This window comes from Haliotis rufescens, unplaced genomic scaffold (genome assembly GCF_023055435.1).
Source record: "Haliotis rufescens isolate VD_foot unplaced genomic scaffold, xgHalRufe1.0.p SCAF_1, whole genome shotgun sequence".
Taxonomy (NCBI): Eukaryota; Metazoa; Mollusca; class Gastropoda; order Lepetellida; family Haliotidae; genus Haliotis; species Haliotis rufescens.
The window spans coordinates 89,095,370-89,115,654 of NW_025963779.1; the positions used below are offsets into that span (position 1 = coordinate 89,095,370).

At 44.0% G+C, this 20,285-nt stretch overlaps 1 protein-coding gene across 1 annotated transcript in view; it reads right to left on the reverse strand.

Moving 5' to 3' along the window:
- LOC124134220 (myogenesis-regulating glycosidase-like) overlaps window positions 1-9,600 on the reverse strand; it is a 96,494-nt gene extending 86,894 nt beyond the window's left edge. The window contains exon 1 of the mRNA XM_048403094.1: window positions 9,441-9,600. The gene's annotated coding sequence lies outside the window, so the exon portion shown is untranslated. The remainder of the gene's footprint in view (window positions 1-9,440) is intronic.
- Window positions 9,601-20,285: the final 10,685 nt, after the last annotated feature.

The following is a 20,285-nucleotide window of genomic DNA, read 5'->3' on the forward strand; positions in this document are numbered from 1 at the left end:
GATTGATATCATGAGCATCGATCCACGCAATTGGGATACGAAGACATGCATCAACCAAGTCAGCGAGCCTGGCCACTCGATCCCGTTAGTCGCCTCTTACGACAATCATAGTCCAAGCATTGCCTTTGACGACAAGCATGGATTGCTGAAGACCTATTTTAACCCGGAATCATCACAAGACCTTTTTTCGTAATGACCCACCCCTGCAGCATATGTACTGAGTCCGGGACTGGGGATGCTTATAACTGTAGTCACACACAATCTCACATGATTCTTCTGCAGACATACCCTATCTGACAGCTGTTTACAGAACCAGCCACCGACTGTGCACTGGCTCTATTTTAAGACAACCACGGACACACTTGACCCCGAGGTTATACCGACCACACGTTTCATCAGCGGTGACGTCCTATTCCTGCCAGACTGGCTGGCGGTGTGCGCTAATCAGCAGATATAACCCAGTGCACTGAGGGGTGCACGAGCAGGAATAGAGCACCTGTACACATCGGCTATATTGATCGTAATGATCACAGCATGGACCAAGGTCATAGCAGTGGGGAGAGACGAACTACACTGGCACTCAGAGAGAGAGAGAGAGAGAGAGAGAGAGAGAGAGAGAGAGAGAGAGAGAGAGAGAGTTTTATTGTGATCAGACATTGTTTCAGCTTTAGTAGCAAAATCAGACATTTTTATATTACAGGTATTACATCGCGAAGTGCATCAAATCACCTTGATTAAAAACATGAAAAGATTTGGAAAATATCTGTTGACAACAAGTTGGCGGTGGACATGCTTTGCAAATACCGCAATCCACCGAAATCTGCATGACAGTTTACGAAGCGGATTTCGATTTCGTTGCGTGATTGTGATTGGACTATGCAAAGACTCGTTAGTCCAGCCAAAATGAAACTCCATAATACCAGCCTAGTTCTGCAAGGGTGGAAACTGGACTTTTATAGTCAGTTAACTCTCTTGCCTCGGGAAGATGGGGGTACGCATGGCCTTTTAAGGGAACTAAATATGGTATGTTTGGGTGATTGCCCATATTCTTCTCACAAACAAATGTTGTACAAACAGATGAAACATACCCACGATCGTTCTCTGGAAGAAATTCAATCATGGTAATTAAACTACAGGTTTGTGAAAGGTTCTGAGTCAACCATTTACCGCTTCACTATGTTGATCTCAAACATTACGAACGTCCCAGCATGTGATGATTTGATCGGTCTAATGTCTTAAGTGCGAGTAGGCATGAATCTCTTCGACTAAGGGGCTAATTGAAGCATGTATCCAGTCTGCAAGAATGTATGGCGCCGAATACCACTATTTTCAGAGGGTGCAAGCTAGATTTCTAAGTCATTGTACGCCGACTAACTTCCTAATCTAATTATATCCATCGGCCTCTTAATTAACAGTAATGTGCTTCAGCAAAATTTGTTGTTGTTGTTGCAGTTTGCGTCTAACCTTGGCTTAACTTAACAAATCTAGACAAAGTGAACGAACATTGCTTGACCCGTATCATTTGCCTTGACTAGTGGACGTAGTGACGAAACCAGTTTGAAATGTACGCCTACAAGCGTTTCCGTCTTTTTGAAAGTTTTCAGATTTCAGTTTTGCTAAAATTATAACCTCCCTGCACCAATTAATAAATTCGTGAACTTGTTTTTTGTTTGTTGTTTAACGCCTTACTTAGCAATATTCCAGCTTTATGACGGCGGTCTGTGAATAATCGAGTCTGGACCATACAATCCAGTGATTGATAACATGAGCATCGATCCACGCAATTGGGATACGATGTAATGCATGAACCAAGTCAGCGAGCCTGACCACCCTTTCCCGGTAGTCGCCTCTTACGACAAGCATAGTTGCCTTTTACGGCAAGCGTGGGTTGTTGAGGACCTATTCTACCCCGGTTACATGTGGTTACATGTGTAAAGGAGGTAAGTTATTAAGATCCCTCGAGATACATACAAAAATGTCAGCTGTCAGGTGCTTCCAATGTACGATATGTGTTCTTATTGGCCAATATCATCAAAATTGCAGCCATGCTTCTTTACTGCCGAAAGGCATTTCTAAATGATTTTAAGGACAAGCTGACATTGTAAAAGCATTTACCCCATTTATCCTAAAGCATTTAATGTAGTTCGAATGACTCGCGAATACACAAGGGCATCCCACATCTCCATTCTTGGAAAAGTCCAAGTCGTGCCTGTGCATCAGAACCATGTCCCACGACTGCCTCTGAACGCTTATGTTAGGCCGAACCAAATTAATATTGTATCTCGTTCCCGGTCGCGTCTTTATGTTTGTTCTTTTCTGGAGTATTTAAAACTTCGCTTGATATATGCTCATGATATAGTCCGAATCGTACAATCGACTCTACTTTATGCAGACATTTGCTCATGATATAGTCGGAATCGTACAATCGACTCTACTTTATGCAGACATTTGCTCATGTTATAGACGGAATCGTACAATCGACTCTTCTTTCTGCAGACATTTGCTCATGTTATAGACGGAATCGTACAATCGACTCTACTTTATGCAGACATTTGCTCATGTTATAGTCGGAATCGTACAATCGACTCTACTTTATGCAGACATTTGCTCATGATATAGTCGGAATCGTACAATCGACTCTACTTTATGCAGAGATTTGCTCATGTTATAGACGGAATCGTACAATCGACTCTACTTTATGCAGACATTTGCTCATGTTATAGACGGAATCGTACAATCGACTCTTCTTTCTGCAGACATTTGCTCATGTTATAGACGGAATCGTACAATCGACTCTACTTTATGCAGACATTTGCTCATGTTATAGTCGGAATCGTACAATCGACTCTACTTTATGCAGACATTTGCTCATGATATAGTCGGAATCGTACAATCGACTCTACTTTATGCAGACATTTGCTCATGTTATAGACGGAATCGTACAATCGACTCTACTTTATGCAGAGATTTGCTCATGTTATAGACGGAATCGTACAATCGACTCTACTTTATGCAGACATTTGCTCATGTTATAGACGGAATCGTACAATCGACTCTACTTTATGCAGACATTTGCTCAGGATATAGTCGGAATCGTACAATCGACTCTACTTTATGCAGACATTTGCTCATGTTATAGACGGAATCGTACAATCGACTCTACTTTATGCAGACATTTGCTCATGTTATAGACGGAATCGTACAATCGACTCTACTTTATGCAGACATTTGCTCATGTTATAGACGGAATCGTACAATCGACTCTACTTTATGCAGAGATTTGCTCATGTTATAGACGGAATCGTACAATCGACTCTACTTTATGCAGACATTTGCTCAGGATATAGTCGGAATCGTACAATCGACTCTACTTTATGCAGACATTTGCTCATGTTATAGACGGAATCGTACAATCGACTCTACTTTATGCAGACATTTGCTCATGTTATAGACGGAATCGTACAATCGACTCTACTTTATGCAGAGATTTGCTCATGTTATAGACGGAATCGTACAATCGACTCTACTTTATGCAGACATTTGCTCAGGATATAGTCGGAATCGTACAATCGACTCTACTTTATGCAGACATTTGCTCATGTTATAGACGGAATCGTACAATCGACTCTACTTTATGCAGACATTTGCTCATGTTATAGACGGAATCGTACAATCGACTCTACTTTATGCAGAGATTTGCTCATGTTATAGACGGAATCGTACAATCGACTCTACTTTATGCAGACATTTGCTCAGGATATAGTCGGAATCGTACAATCGACTCTACTTTATGCAGACATTTGCTCATGTTATAGACGGAATCGTACAATCGACTCTACTTTATGCAGAGATTTGCTCATGTTATAGACGGAATCGTACAATCGACTCTACTTTATGCAGACATTTGCTCAGGATATAGTCGGAATCGTACAATCGACTCTACTTTATGCAGACATTTGCTCATGTTATAGACGGAATCGTACAATCGACTCTACTTTATGCAGACATTTGCTCATGTTATAGACGGAATCGTACAATCGACTCTACTTTATGCAGAGATTTGCTCATGTTATAGACGGAATCGTACAATCGACTCTACTTTATGCAGACATTTGCTCAGGATATAGTCGGAATCGTACAATCGACTCTACTTTATGCAGACATTTGCTCATGTTATAGACGGAATCGTACAATCGACTCTACTTTATGCAGACATTTGCTCATGTTATAGACGGAATCGTACAATCGACTCTACTTTATGCAGAGATTTGCTCATGTTATAGACGGAATCGTACAATCGACTCTACTTTATGCAGACATTTGCTCAGGATATAGTCGGAATCGTACAATCGACTCTACTTTATGCAGACATTTGCTCATGTTATAGACGGAATCGTACAATCGACTCTACTTTATGCAGACATTTGCTCATGTTATAGACGGAATCGTACAATCGACTCTACTTTATGCAGACATTTGCTCATGTTATAGACGGAATCGTACAATCGACTCTACTTTATGCAGACATTTGCTCATGTTATAGACGGAATCGTACAATCGACTCTACTTTATGCAGAGATTTGCTCATGTTATAGACGGAATCGTACAATCGACTCTACTTTATGCAGACATTTGCTCAGGATATAGTCGGAATCGTACAATCGACTCTACTTTATGCAGACATTTGCTCATGTTATAGACGGAATCGTACAATCGACTCTACTTTATGCAGAGATTTGCTCATGTTATAGACGGAATCGTACAATCGACTCTACTTTATGCAGACATTTGCTCATGTTATAGACGGAATCGTACAATCGACTCTTCTTTCTGCAGACATTTGCTCATGTTATAGACGGAATCGTACAATCGACTCTACTTTATGCAGACATTTGCTCATGTTATAGTCGGAATCGTACAATCGACTCTACTTTATGCAGACATTTGCTCATGATATAGTCGGAATCGTACAATCGACTCTACTTTATGCAGACATTTGCTCATGTTATAGACGGAATCGTACAATCGACTCTACTTTATGCAGAGATTTGCTCATTTTATAGACGGAATCGTACAATCGACTCTACTTTATGCAGACATTTGCTCATGTTATAGACGGAATCGTACAATCGACTCTACTTTATGCAGACATTTGCTCAGGATATAGTCGGAATCGTACAATCGACTCTACTTTATGCAGACATTTGCTCATGTTATAGACGGAATCGTACAATCGACTCTACTTTATGCAGACATTTGCTCATGTTATAGACGGAATTGTACAATCGACTCTACTTTATGCAGACATTTGCTCATGATATAGTCGGAATCGTACAATCGACTCTACTTTATGCAGACATTTGCTCATGATATAGTCGGAATCGTACAATCGACTCTACTTTATGCAGACATTTGCTAATGTTATAGACGGAATCGTACAATCGACTCTACTTTATGCAGACATTTGCTCATGATATAGTCGGAATCGTACAATCGACTCTACTTTATGCAGACATTTGCTCATGTTATAGACGGAATCGTACAATCGACTCTACTTTATGCAGACATTTGCTCATGTTATAGACGGAATCGTACAATCGACTCTACTTTATGCAGACATTTGCTCATGATATAGTCGGAATCGTACAATCGACTCTACTTTATGCAGACATTTGCTCATGATATAGTCGGAATCGTACAATCGACTCTACTTTATGCAGACATTTGCTCATGATATAGTCGGAATCGTACAATCGACTCTACTTTATGCAGACATTTGCTCATGATATAGTCGGAATCGTACAATCGACTCTACTTTATGCAGACATTTGCTCATGTTATAGACGGAATCGTACAATCGACTCTACTTTATGCAGACATTTGCTCATGATATAGTCGGAATCGTACAATCGACTCTACTTTATGCAGACATTTGCTCATGATATAGTCGGAATCGTACAATCGACTCTACTTTATGCAGACATTTGCTCATGTTATAGACGGAATCGTACAATCGACTCTACTTTATGCAGACATTTGCTCAGGATATAGTCGGAATCGTACAATCGACTCTACTTTATGCAGACATTTGCTCATGATATAGTCGGAATCGTACAATCGACTCTACTTTACGCAGAGATTTCTATTGGATATAGAAGGGGTTTTATCCCTTTTATCTATATTCAACTTTTCGGTACAAATGAAACCAGTAACGAGAAACATATGAAGATGTGTGTTCATCCTATACGCGTCCTTTCTATTCAGCGGTTACAAAGACAGATTCATACATCTGAGGCAGCGTGTTGTGGAAACTGTTTCCCTAAAAACTACCAATGACGATATCATGCAATACCACACATAATGGGCAAAAGAAAGAATATTTGGCTTTCCAATTAAAAATGTTTCAGAAAATAAGCAACAAAAAGGAAGTTGTTTAGTCTTGGCGTTATTCCTACACACGTAGCGTTCAGCCGCACTATGGGAGACCAAAGATAACCATCGCGTTAAGTAAGACTTGAAAAGAACAGACCAGATTCGTTTACAACATGAGACTAAATCGTTCGCACCAAACAAACTCCTAACCTTTAGGAGATGAATCAGGCCTTGGGGCGCACCAGGCATGGCAATAGCTTGCCCCTGATTAATTCCCCAGAAGTTCTATGAAGTCAGGGTCTATATTCTTTGTTGGATATATGCGCGCGTTACTTTATCAACCACTTGAACCCCGCAGCCGTGTCCTTTTCATAAGCTTGTCTTTCATGGTCGCAGAAGTCGCAATGTTCAACGGTTTCTCAGTCTACTGACTGTCTAACCGGTAGACGAGGATGCATTTGAGTCGTGAAGCAAAAAGGTTAAGCTTCCTGAAATTATTGATTGTATCATCTTCAGACGGGGTGGGGTCCTTAAACAAATCCCTGTGAAAAGCATTGATTGTTGACCAGTTAAGCCTGAGCAACACTATGAGGAACGTAAACGGCCCTTCAGGACAAGCACGGGCTGGAAGAGACAGACCCCTGTCAGTTTGTACTGGCTCTGTGCCAGACACGAAGTGGTGCGGTTTGTACCGGAGTCTGCCACATGTGGACTGATCATCCTGTGTTCGATTAGCCGTGGAAATGAAGGCGTATTTGAACAGACTGTTCTGGTAACCACGGATCGAACACGTGGGTTGGAACCTTGGCTCTCGTTGCGGCATATTTTCTAACTGTCTGAGGAGTTGTTTTTTTGACAAGAGAACATTAGGGTAATCTTGGACCGATCTGTGTGCTGTATTTGCGCTCATTTGCAGTAATACGTTTATTCAGTGATTGACCTTGCTGAGTGGAGAAGGATACGTGGGCATTTCCTGTAGGCGTTTAATAACGTTGTTATCCCGTTACGTCAAATTCATTCTGTTTCACTGCTTTTGCTAATGTTTGACCGTCGGCGTAACAAAGAAAATAGAAGTCTTGCAGTACAAAATGGAAATGAGCATGAATGTTCAGATCAATCTGGGTCGGTGGAAGCTATAATGGAAGGAGAGCTTGCAACGGACATCGTGAAACTGTTGTATCGCAAGTTATAATAATATTAATATCCCAACGACCACTGCATCGAATTTATGTGCAGTATGTTGAGGAGATCAGCAACCCTGCAGAGTCCTTCGCTTGGATGAAGTCGGCTGGCCTGAAAAGTGAAACAGAAGGCTTTCTGTTTGCTGCTCAGAACCAGTCACTTCCCACTCGAAACCGAAACATCAAAATGTTAATATGAAATGTAGACTATGTAATGAATTTAATGAGACTGCCCAACACATTGTCAGTGGGTGCCCAGCTTTGGCACACACACACACAGTATCTTAAGCGACATGATGGAGTGGCGGGATCGTTTTATTACCGTCTTCGCAATGCTTGTGGTTTTGACACAGGTCCATCCATGGTACGACCCATAATATGTAGAGGGCGTCATGGAAAATCATAAATGCAAAATTCTTTGGAAAAGGTCCGTATACAGCCTCAGACGTATCCAGGCCAACAAACCTGATCTTGTCCCTTTTGATAAACCTAATGCAATCATTTATATGTTTGAATTTTCTGTCCCTTTTGACACTAATGTGATTGACAAGATTGAGGAAAAACATGGCAAATATGCAGACCTCGCTTTCGAAATGTCACGCTTGCATCCTAAATGCCAAGTTGTCCGACTCCCCATTGTTCTTGGTGCCTTAGGTTTGGTAGCTCCCAGTCTGTTGACTGACATTGGGAGAGTACCCGTGTTTGCTACCAGGAATACAGCCCTTCTGACAATCTGGGTAATGCAGGAGGCTGCAGTGTTGGGGAGTCTTCACATTCTCCGAAAAGTTCTGGGTGGGTTTGACTAGGCAGCGCTTCCTCGGAGAAGTCCCATTCGCTGTCTGGGCTGCGTGTAGAGGGTGCAAGGGCCCTGAGCCGATGATGAGCCTCACCAGCCTGACTCTGCCACGATCACCCAAACCCTCTTTGCTGCATTTTTTATTTTAATCTGTACATAATAATATGCTATTTATAGTGCGCATATAGCCACACCACTCGGGGGCACGCTCAAAGCTCTATCAGTACCCCGGTCACTGGATCACTGTGCACTCTATCATTCTCAGCTCCCTGGGGAGTATACAACCCGAGGTGCCTGTTAGAAGGTTAACAACCACATTGCCATCTCATTCTACCGGGTAGATGAAGTTGTATATAGAAGAAATGTTCCATGAAAGGTAAACTGGTAGCGGTTTGTTTATGTTAACCTTTCTAAAACTCTTCAAGAACATCGTGATGTCAAATATGACAAGGTCCAGTTATGTTTTTGTATGTAACCGGCACAAAGTGACACAACAATATCACGTTTACCTCGTTCTGCGTGTTGGGACAAACCCTTCATTGGGTCACTCACAAGGCATTCAATGGGTGAAGGACAGAGGTCTTGAATCCATGGGACTACAACAAATGTGCCCCTGTACTTAATGATTGTTCAGGTTTATAACCCCCCCACCCCCCACCCCACCCCCCCCATCCCCCACCCCACCCCACACCCCACCCCAATCCCCACCCCACCCCACTTCTCCCCTATAATATAACTGCTAAATCTATATGTTACCCCCTGCTGTTCAAGTTTGTGTATGTTACCTTGTAATGATCCATTCCAAGAAAATATCATGTTTATCCACATTGACCTCCCGTAACACAGCCGCTAGTCCCTTATAAATGCCCTTAACCTCAATCAAGTCACAATTAAACATTGCTTTTCAACGTCGCAGTGGCATATGGTCACTATATCAGTAACTAATCATGTTTTGCGATGGAACCAACATGTTACATTGTAAGCATTAGTATCCAATTGACAAAATCAAATTATACTTCAGATACCGTCACTGTTTGACATAAGGTGAGCGGTTTAATAATTTGCATGCACTGGCTACACGTGTAACTTACTGTCTCAATATGTTGTTCCATGGACATCGGGCACCTTGGTCAAGTCAACACCATGACTTTCATGTTCATCGGATTGCGATGTTTCATCTATCTGCCGCCGAGATCGATCCCTCCATTCTGAACGTGACAAATGCCCCCTCCGCCCAGCTCGCCAATACTCTCTCCGGACAATCCACACAGATGAATTTGGTGTTGTGGGTACCGAGCATCGCCAGCAGTGAACAGTGACACAGTGAGAGGGGACCCGGTGGCGGGCATACAACGGAAGGACGGTGTTGTTCAGGCGGTTCGCAGACTGTAGCCAGGCCATAACGAACTTGCCACGATGTACAGTTAGGTTAGACACGTTGTTTCCTCAGTTCCAATTTGTTGCATCATTTCTGACTCATTGGTTGCTGAGACTTCTGAACATAATCGGAGTGGGCATACACGCTTCCACACACGCTTCCCGCTTGCACACGCGGTTCCACACACGCTTCCCGCTTCCACACGCACTTCCATACACGCTTCCACACAGGCTTCTCGCTTCCACACACGCATCCACACGCTTCCACACGCGCTTCCACAAACGCTTCCACACACGCGTCCTCACACGCATCTCGCTTCCACACACGCTTCATTCCCGCTTCCACACACACTTTCCGCTTCCACACACACGTCCTCACACGACTCTCGCTTCAATACACGCTTCATTCCCGCTTCCACACACACTTTCCGCTTCCACACACACGTCCTCACACGACTCTCGCTTCAATACACGCTTCATTCCCGCATCCACACACACTTTCCGCTTCCACATACGCGTCCTCACACGCATCTCGCTTCCACACACGCTTCATTCCCGCTTCCATACACGCATCTTGCTTCCACACACGTATCCTCACACGCATCTCGCTTCCACACACGCTTCATTCCCGCTTCCACACACGCATCTCGCTTCCACACACGCTTCGTTCCCGCTTCCACACACGCGTCCTCACACGCATCTCGCTTCCACACACGCTTCATTCCCTCTTCCACACACACTTTCCGCTTCCACACACGCTTTCTCACACGCATCCCGCTTCCACACACGCTTCCACACATGCTCCCATACACGCTTTCTGCTTCCACACACGCTTCACGCTTCCTCACACGCATCCCGCTTCCACACACACACTTTCCTCCACACAGGCGTCCTCACACGCATCACGCTTCCACACATTCTCCCATACACGCTTCACGCTTCCTCACACGCATCACGCTTCCACACATTCTCCCATACACGCTTCACGCTTCCTCACACGCATCCCGCTTCCACACACGCTTCACGCTTCCTCACACGCATCCCGCTTCCAAGCACGTTTACACAGATGCTTCCACACACGCTTCACGCTTCCACACACGCATCCCGCTTCCAAACACGCTTCCACACATGCTCCCATACACGCTTCACGCTTCCTCACACGCATCCCGCTTCCACACACACTCTTTCCTCTTCCACACAGGCGTCCTCACACGCATCACGCTTCCACTCATGCTCCCATACACGCTTCACGCTTCCTCACACGCATCCCGCTTCCACACACGCTTCACGCTTCCTCACACGCATCCCGCTTCCACACACGCTTCACGCTTCCTCACACGCATCCCGCTTCCAAGCACGTTTACACAGATGCTTCCACACACGCTTCACGCTTCCACACACGCATCCCGCTTCCAAACACGCTTCCACACATGCTCCCATACACGCTTCACGCTTCCTCACACGCATCCCGCTTCCACACACACTCTTTCCTCTTCCACACAGGCGTCCTCACACGCATCACGCTTCCACTCATGCTCCCATACACGCTTCACGCTTCCTCACACGCATCCCGCTTCCACACACGCTTCACGCTTCCTCACACGCATCCCGCTTCCAAGCACGTTTCCACAGATGCTTCCACACACGCTTCACGCTTCCACACACGCATCCCGCTTCCACACACGCTTCACGCTTCCTCACACGCATCCCGCTTCCAAGCACGTTTACACAGATGCTTCCACACACGCTTCACGCTTCCACACACGCATCCCGCTTCCAAACACGCTTCACGCTTCCTCACACGCATCCCGCTTCCACACACGCTTCACGCTTCCTCACACGCATCCCGCTTCCAAGCACGTTTACACAGATGCTTCCACACACGCTTCACGCTTCCACACACGCATCCCGCTTCCAAACACGCTTCCACACATGCTCCCATACACGCTTCACGCTTCCTCACACGCATCCCGCTTCCACACACACTCTTTCCTCTTCCACACAGGCGTCCTCACACGCATCACGCTTCCACTCATGCTCCCATACACGCTTCACGCTTCCTCACACGCATCCCGCTTCCACACACGCTTCACGCTTCCTCACACGCATCACGCTTCCAAGCACGTTTCCACAGATGCTTCCACACACGCTTCACGCTTCCACACACGCATCACGCTTCCACACACGCATCACGCTTCCAAACACGTTTCCATAGATGCTTCCACACACGCTTAGTTCCCGCTTCCAAACACGTTTCCACAGATGCTTCCACACACGCTTAGTTCCCGCTTCCAAACACGTTTCCACAGATGCTTCCACACACGCTTAGTTCCCGCTTCCAAACACGTTTCCATAGATGCTTCCACACACATTTATTATTTTCATCAATCAACTTATTAGTATGATGAAAGAATATGGTGGACAAGGTATATATATATATATATATATCTCCTGATGCAAATAATCTATTTGCTCTCGTGTTTGCTGCTGATGTTTCTGCAGTCGCTGATACTGCATTACAGTTACAAAAAAAGATAATTGGTTTGGAAAGTTTTTGTGAATTAACTGGTATGAAAGTAAACTTGAAAAAGACAAAGGTTATGGTGTTTCGTAAGAGCGGCCCACTGCGACACTATGAGAATTGGTCTCTTCACGGCCAGAAGCTTGAGGTGGTGTCATTTTATAGATATTTAGGTATAGTATTTACACCCAGACTAGTTTAGACTAAAGCACAGTCCTGTCTTGCATCACAAGCAAATAAAGCCATAATGGCAATATACAGGTGTCAAAAGAGAGTAGGTGATATTAATTGTACTGATCTTTTCAGGATTTTTGATGCAATGGTTACACCAATATTGTGCTATGGGTCAGAAATCTGGGGAACAGCATATTGTAAAACTACTGAAAATGTTCAGATAAGAATGTGCAAATATTTCCTGAAAGTTGGTAAAAGTACATGCAATAGTATGGTACTGGGTGAATGTGGTAGAGCTCCACTTCAGCTTACATACATGTCACGGGCAGTTAAGTACTGGTGTAGACTAATCACTCTAGATAGAAATAGGCTAACTCATCAATGTTATTTAATGCTAAAGTCTCTTGATGATGCTGGCAGAGTCACATGGGCTACACATATCAAACATATTCTATTTTAATTTGGGTTTGGTTTTGTATGGATTAGCCAGGATGTTGGAAATATTAACGTTTTTAGCAGATTATTTAAAATAAGATTTCTTGATAATTTTAAACAAAACTGGTATTCTACACTACACTCTTCTCATAGATGTGCTAACTATGTGTTATATAAGGCACTTTTACATGTGGAAACGTACTTATGCATTGCTCTTCCTTTACATTTGAGAATCTGTTTCACAAGATTTAGATGTGGCAATTTTAGACTTATGACAGAAACAGGAAGATACACTAATATACCATACCATTTAAGACTATGCCCTCATTGTAGGCTAAATGACAAAATGTACTTAGAAGACGAGATTCATGTTTTACTTGTATGTGATGCATATACCTCTATTAGAAAAAAGTATATTAGTAAATACATCAGAAATGACAGTGCAGTAAACGTATTCATAAATATTATGAAGACTCAAAATACACAAACAATAAGTGATTTCTGTTTATACCTATTCAATGTGCAAAAAATAAGAAATATGTCCAATACTACTTTATATACCTATTTTCCAAGAATGCTGTGTGGATGCAAAATAGCGCTCAGAAATGAAACCTTTATATGTCTGTATTTTGGGCCACTGGCCTCTATACTGAATAAAATTGTCTTGTCTTGTCTTGTCTTGCCCACACACGCTTCTCGCTTCCACACACACTTAGTTCCCGCTTCCACACACGCTTCCACATACACTTCCCGTTTCCAAAGACGTTTCGACAGATGGTTCCACACACGCTTAACTCCCACTCCCACACAAGCTTCACGCTTCCACACACACTTAGTTCCCGCTTCCACACACGCTTAATTCCCACTCCCACACACGCGTCACGCTTCCACACACACTTAGTTCCCGCTTCCACACACGCTTCCTCACACGCTTCCACACACACATAGTTCCCGCTTCCACACTCGCTTAATCCCCACTCCCACACACGCTTCACGCTTCCACACACACATAGTTCCCGCTTCCACACACGCTTAATCCCCACTCCCACACACGCTTCACGCTTCCACACACACTTAGTTCCCGCTTCCACACACGCTTAATCCCCACTCCCACACACGCTTCACGCTTCCACACACACATAGTTCCCGCTTCCACACACGCTTAATCCCCACTCCCACACACGCTTCACGCTTCCACACACACATAGTTCCCGCTTCCACACACGCTTAATCCCCACTCCCACACACGCTTCACGCTTCCACACACGCTTCACGCTTCCACACACACTTAGTTCCCGCTTCCACACACTCTTCCTCACACGCTTCCACATACACTTCCCGTTTCCAAACACGTTTCGACAGATGCTTCCACACACGCTAAATTCCCACTCCCACACACGTTTTACGCTTTCACACACGCTTAATTCCCGCTTCCACACACGCCTCCCGCTTCCAAACACGCTTAGTTCCCGCTTAGTCCCCCGGACATGACCATGCCAGTCTTTGACACACCGACCTTGTTCCTCGGACATGACAATGCTAGTCTTTGACACACCGACCTTGTTCCTCGGACATGACCATGCTTGTCTTTGACACACCGATCTTGTTCCTCGGACATGACAATGCTAGTCTTTGACACACCGACCTTGTCCCCCGGACATCAACATGCTAGTCTTTGACACACCGACCATATCCCCCGGACATCAACATGCTAGTCTTTAACACACCGTTACCATGTCCCCCGGACATCAGCATGCTAGTCTTTGACACACCGACCTTGTTCCTCGGACATGACAATGCTAGTCTTTGACACACCGACCTTGTTCCCCGGACATCAACATGCTAGTCTTTGACACACCAACCATGTCCCCCGGACATCAACATGCTAGTCTTTGACACACCGACCTTGTTCCCCGGACATGACAATGCTAGTCTTTGACACACCGACCTTGTTCCCCGGACATGACAATGCTAGTCTTTGACACACCGACCTTGTTCCCCGGACATGACCATGCTAGTCTTTGACACACCGACCATTTCCCCCGGACATCAACATGCTAGTCTTTGACACACCGATCTTGTACCCCGGACATGACAATGCTAGTCTTTGACACACCGACCTTGTTCCCTGGACATCAGCATGCTAGTCTTTGACACACCGACCTTGTTCCTCGGACATGACCATGCTAGTCTTTGACACACCGACCTTGTTCCCCGGACATGACAATGCTAGTCTTTGACACACCGACCTTGTTCCTGGGACATCAACATGCTAGTCTTTGACACACCAACCATGTTCCCCGGACATGACAATGCTAGTCTTTGACACACCGACCTTGTTCCCCGGACATGACCATGCTAGTCTTTGACACACCGACCATGTCCCCCGGACATCAACATGCTAGTCTTTGACACACCGACCTTGTTCCCCGGACATGACAATGCTAGTCTTTGACACACCGACCATGTTTCCTAAACAACCACATGCTGGCTATAGTCTTGACGTAGCTTGAATTGTGTAGATTGCGGCGTTAAACAACATACATTCACCCACCAACCCACCCAGTCACTCAATGTGACGAGCAACCTTGTGTACCATTTCTTTAAGCATTGAACTCCATAGTGATACACTTCATGTACAATTGTTGTAATTGGATTTATGGCCCTTGCACGTTGTCGACACTCTACGCAAAACGCGTGGTATTTTCGTTAGTTCAATGCCGAGTGTAGAGGGTGGTTGCTCTTGGACGTTCTTCGCGAAGGATGCGCAGATCAGTCACTTACATTGAAAGAATCGAGTGCTTCGTCATATCGGCTAGTGTGTTGTTGTGGGGAAGGGAGACGGGGTAAATGTGTTTTAGTGCCATGAAGCGAAACTGACACAAACTGTACCAGGCGGAGTGAGTGAGTGAGTGAGTATTGTACCAAAGTGGGAAATCGAACCCAGGTGGGACGAGCGAACACTTTAACCATTAAGCTTCCCGACCGCCCCATGTACCAAGCGGAAGTAGGTGTGCACGGGAATAGTGCCGATGTGACCAACATATTTGTTTGATGATTTACCCACATGTTGCTAGCTGTAACAGCTATAACACGGAGACTTGTTAATAACCGAGTCTGGGGAAGACAAACTAGTGGTTGATAGCACGATCAATTACCCACGCAGTCGTGGTAGTAGTAGTAGCAGCAGCAACAGCAGCAGCAGTAGTAGTAATAGTAGTAGCAGCAGTAGTAGTAGTAGATGTAGTAGCAGCGACAACAGCAGCAGCAGTAGTAGTAGTAGAACTAGCAGCAACAGTAGTAGTAGTAGTAGTACAATATATATACAATATATAAAAAATACCAGAGGCCAACTTTCTCACAGAATACAACGTGTTTCTGATACCATAGAATACAAGGAGTTATATCTTGCCATGGATTACAAGGAATTTCTGATACCATAGAATACAAGGTGTTATCTGATGCCATAGAATACAAGGAGTTATAAGATGCCATAGAATAAAAGGAGTTATATGATGCCATAGAATACAAAGAGTTTCTGATACCATTGGATACAAGGTGTTATCTGATGTCACAGAATACAAGGATTTATTTGATGCCATAGGAGACAAGGAGTTATCTGATGCCATACAATACAAGGAGCTATCCGATGTCATAGAATAAAAGGAGTTATATGATGCCATAGAATACAAGGAGTTTCTGATACCAGAGAATACAAGGAAATATCTGATGCCATAGAATACAAGGAGTTATCTGATGCCATAGAATACAAGGTGTTATCTGATGCCATAGAATACAAGGAGTTATCTGATGCCATAGAATACAAAGAGTTTCTGATACCATTGAAGACAAGGAGCTATCCGATGTCATAGAATACAAGGAAATATCTGATGCCATAAAATACAAGGAGTTATCTGATGTCATAGAATACAAGGCGTGTCTGATACCAGAGAATACAAGGAGATATATCGAGGAACCGTCGTGAAACAGTCCTTGCTGTTTAACGACGTTTACCCCTGAAACATGTCTGTGTGCTTGGAATGTTTGCTACTCACGCTTGTTAATTGACCAATGTCATTACAAGCACCCACTCACCTTACATCAGTGCTCATCTGAACGTCACTTGATGTGATCGTATCCTAGATTCTGTCTGGGGTTCGTTATTAAACTGCTACCTCTTGAATCATTAGTACATAGATCTTCACGTGCGTGGGACGTGTGGCCAGCGATCCAGACCTCAATTTGCTCCTTTCAACGAGTTTCTGCCTAGAACAGGAGGCTTAAGAAATGAACGTCCTTCAGGGGTAACAAAGGGGGGATGCTAATGAAGGGATGAGAGAGACGCGATCTTAATCTCTCGTTTTTCTTTTATTGTATAGGAAACGTTTGCCGGTTGAGTAGGGGGCTGAGGACGTCATCTGTGCTGGAATCAATGCTTCTCAGACAGTCAGACCGACACCGACAAGCTAGATTCAATTTCCCCAAACACCTCAACCCGACTCTTTATTCAATGACGCAGTCCGAGTACGTCGTTGTGGAGCTTGTATATAGATTAGAGGTACTCTACTGATTAAAACGCTCAAACGTAATTGAAATGTCGAAAGTCTATTTCTAACTGTTCACGGAGCGTAACAATCGGGTTATCTTGCTTAAGGCTTTGTTTTCGTAAGACGTGATACAGAAAAGTGTTTGAATGCTGGGTAATGGAGACCTGAAATCGTTTTTTTGTGTTTCTAAAAGTGTTGACATTGTTTATTACTGACATTCACGACGTAATCCCGTCGTCTTGTGGCACCATGCAATTGATGTTAGTTGGTGTATACACCTTTTCACATCTCGAAACCTCCCCTGTGGTCTTGTGGATAGAGCGTCTGCCCGGAGAGCCGAAGGCCGGTGGTTCGATCCCCGGACACGTCATATCAAACCAATTAAAGAAGGTATTTTGTGTTACCCTGCCTGGCGCTATGCATTAAAGGGTTAAAACAGAGACAGTATACTTAGTGAGGTATCCAAGTTAAGCTGCGGCATGGTATTTCAGTGAGCATCCACTATAAAATCTGCACTAGTCCGGACTAGTACAAGTAGCCACACACACACACGCACGCACGCACGCACGCACGCAAGCCTATATACACAAACACCCCCCGCTTTATCTCACATTTAACTATCCCAAAATCCATTGCACAAAATAAAATATTTTCTGAATAATTAAACTGAACATGAAATAGGTTTTTCATTGGAAATAAAATGTGGTTTGACGAAGATTGTGTGGTTAAATATTCATACTATTATAGAACTGAATTAGTCACTTAATTCCAGGTTGATTTCTTTCCTCATGCGTGATCCTGTTAATATCCCGCACCCTTTCATCACGTCATCTCAAATCTCTGTCATGGTCGTCCCAGGGGAAATAAAATGGAAGCAACACTACATTAAAACAGTAGAGACGAGTCGACTCGCCGCTGAGTAGAATAATGACGTCATCGTGAGATGGTGAAGGGTTGATTAAATGAACTCTTTCACTTTTGAAAACCAGAACATGCTCTGATGTCGTGTTTACGCTAAGTTACTAGAAATCAATACTGGCAATGTATACAGCTGTATTAGCCATCCTGGTTGCTTACGTTAGAAATATTTATATGAATGTGGTCTATCGTATGTTTGACATTAGTCAGATCGTTATTAGTAAGAAATGGTTACTTAGCCACTTAGCCAAGTTGAACAAATTTTGACATATCTATTCATCATAGGGTGGCACTATTATAAAGGTTTATCTTCCAAGGATAACATATACGATTGTATTAAACCTGTAAACGGTTTAGAAAATTATATTTTATTACCATTTAAGATTTCTCAGCCTATTCTTAAGCTAAGAACTCGTAACCCACGACTCCCAGTTGAAGTCGGGCGTTGGATTAATAGACAATGTTGATTTTGTGGGTGCAGTGCATTGGGTGAGGGATACCACTATTTTTATGAGTTTATATGTTTAGAACAAGAAATAAATAGGTAGCCGTCCTAATTTATTTTATATTTCATAGTCTCTATACAGAATGTAAAAGCAAAATATTTGGTCATTTAAGTGAAAATATATAATGAATATTTAAAATATTCTAAGTATTTAGTTATCTTTGCATGATTTTACACCTGAATATTGTACCTGTACTACTTCCATGCATCATTGGCGGAGGGTAGCTTTGTGGTTAAAGCGTTCGCTCGTCACGCCGAAGACATCGGTTCGATTCCTTGGGCATAATGTGTGAAGCCCATTTCTAGTGTCCCCCGCCGTCATATTGCTGGCATATTCCTAAAAGCGACGTAAAACCATACTCATTCACTCCATGTAGCACTGTAGTGTTTTTTTGCGTTAAAGGACTTGAACAAATTGATCCCAGTCAAGGGACACGGGTCTGTTCTTAGATTGTGTTTGTTTGTTTGTTTGTTTGTTTGTTTGTTTGTTGTTGTTGAACGCCGCACTAAGCAATATTATATTTCAGTTATATGTAGGCGGTCTGTAAATCGAGTGATTGATACACACAGTTCAATTCCATTGCAGACCGTCCGAGAACCGGCTGACCAAGAGTTACCACCCCTGCACAGGATCGCTACATTCGACTGTTCCACCTACGTCATCGCAATGCCACAGCTACGGAGACTGCAGGAAGCATCTCTGGTTTGCGGAGGATATCGGACCAGACTGTCAGAAACCATCCTCGCGAGTCTGGAATCCGACCCAGAAGACCAGTTTTTCAACAGATCCATCGACAGCGACGCTTGCGTTGGTGCCATACCTTACAGCCTTGGAATTTGAGAAACTGGAGACGAGCGTGGTTTAGCAATGAATCACGATTTCTTCTTCACCAACGAGATTGGAGACAACGTGTTTATCGTCGTCGAAATGAGCATTTTGCCCCAGGTACGTGAATTCGATAGTTTCGGTGGCGGTAGTGTCATGTAGTGGGGAGCCATATCCTACACCGGCGGATCTGACTTGGTTGTGGTTCAGGGAAATCTGACAGAAAATCGCTACATGAATCAAATTCTTGAACCTCCCCTTCTTCCAAACATTGACCGCCAGAGGGAGCTGTTTCAAAAGGACCACGCTCCACCGCACACAGCTCGTGTCACGGTAGACTACCTGCATAATGCCAACATCAAGGTCTTGCCCTGGCCGTCGAGATCTCCAGATCTCAACCCAATCGAACTCGATCGACGTGTACGTCAACGTCAGAACACGCCGCGGACACTCCCACAACTGGCCAACTTGTTGCAAGCAGATTGGCGCAGAATTCCGCAGGACAGAATTCGTACACTTATCCAGTCAGTGCCGAGGAGATGCAGAGCCGTGATTGATGCCCGGGGTGGTCACATGATATACTGAGTTCAGCGCAATCTTGTGGTCTTATGTGACATGACAAGGAACAATTTT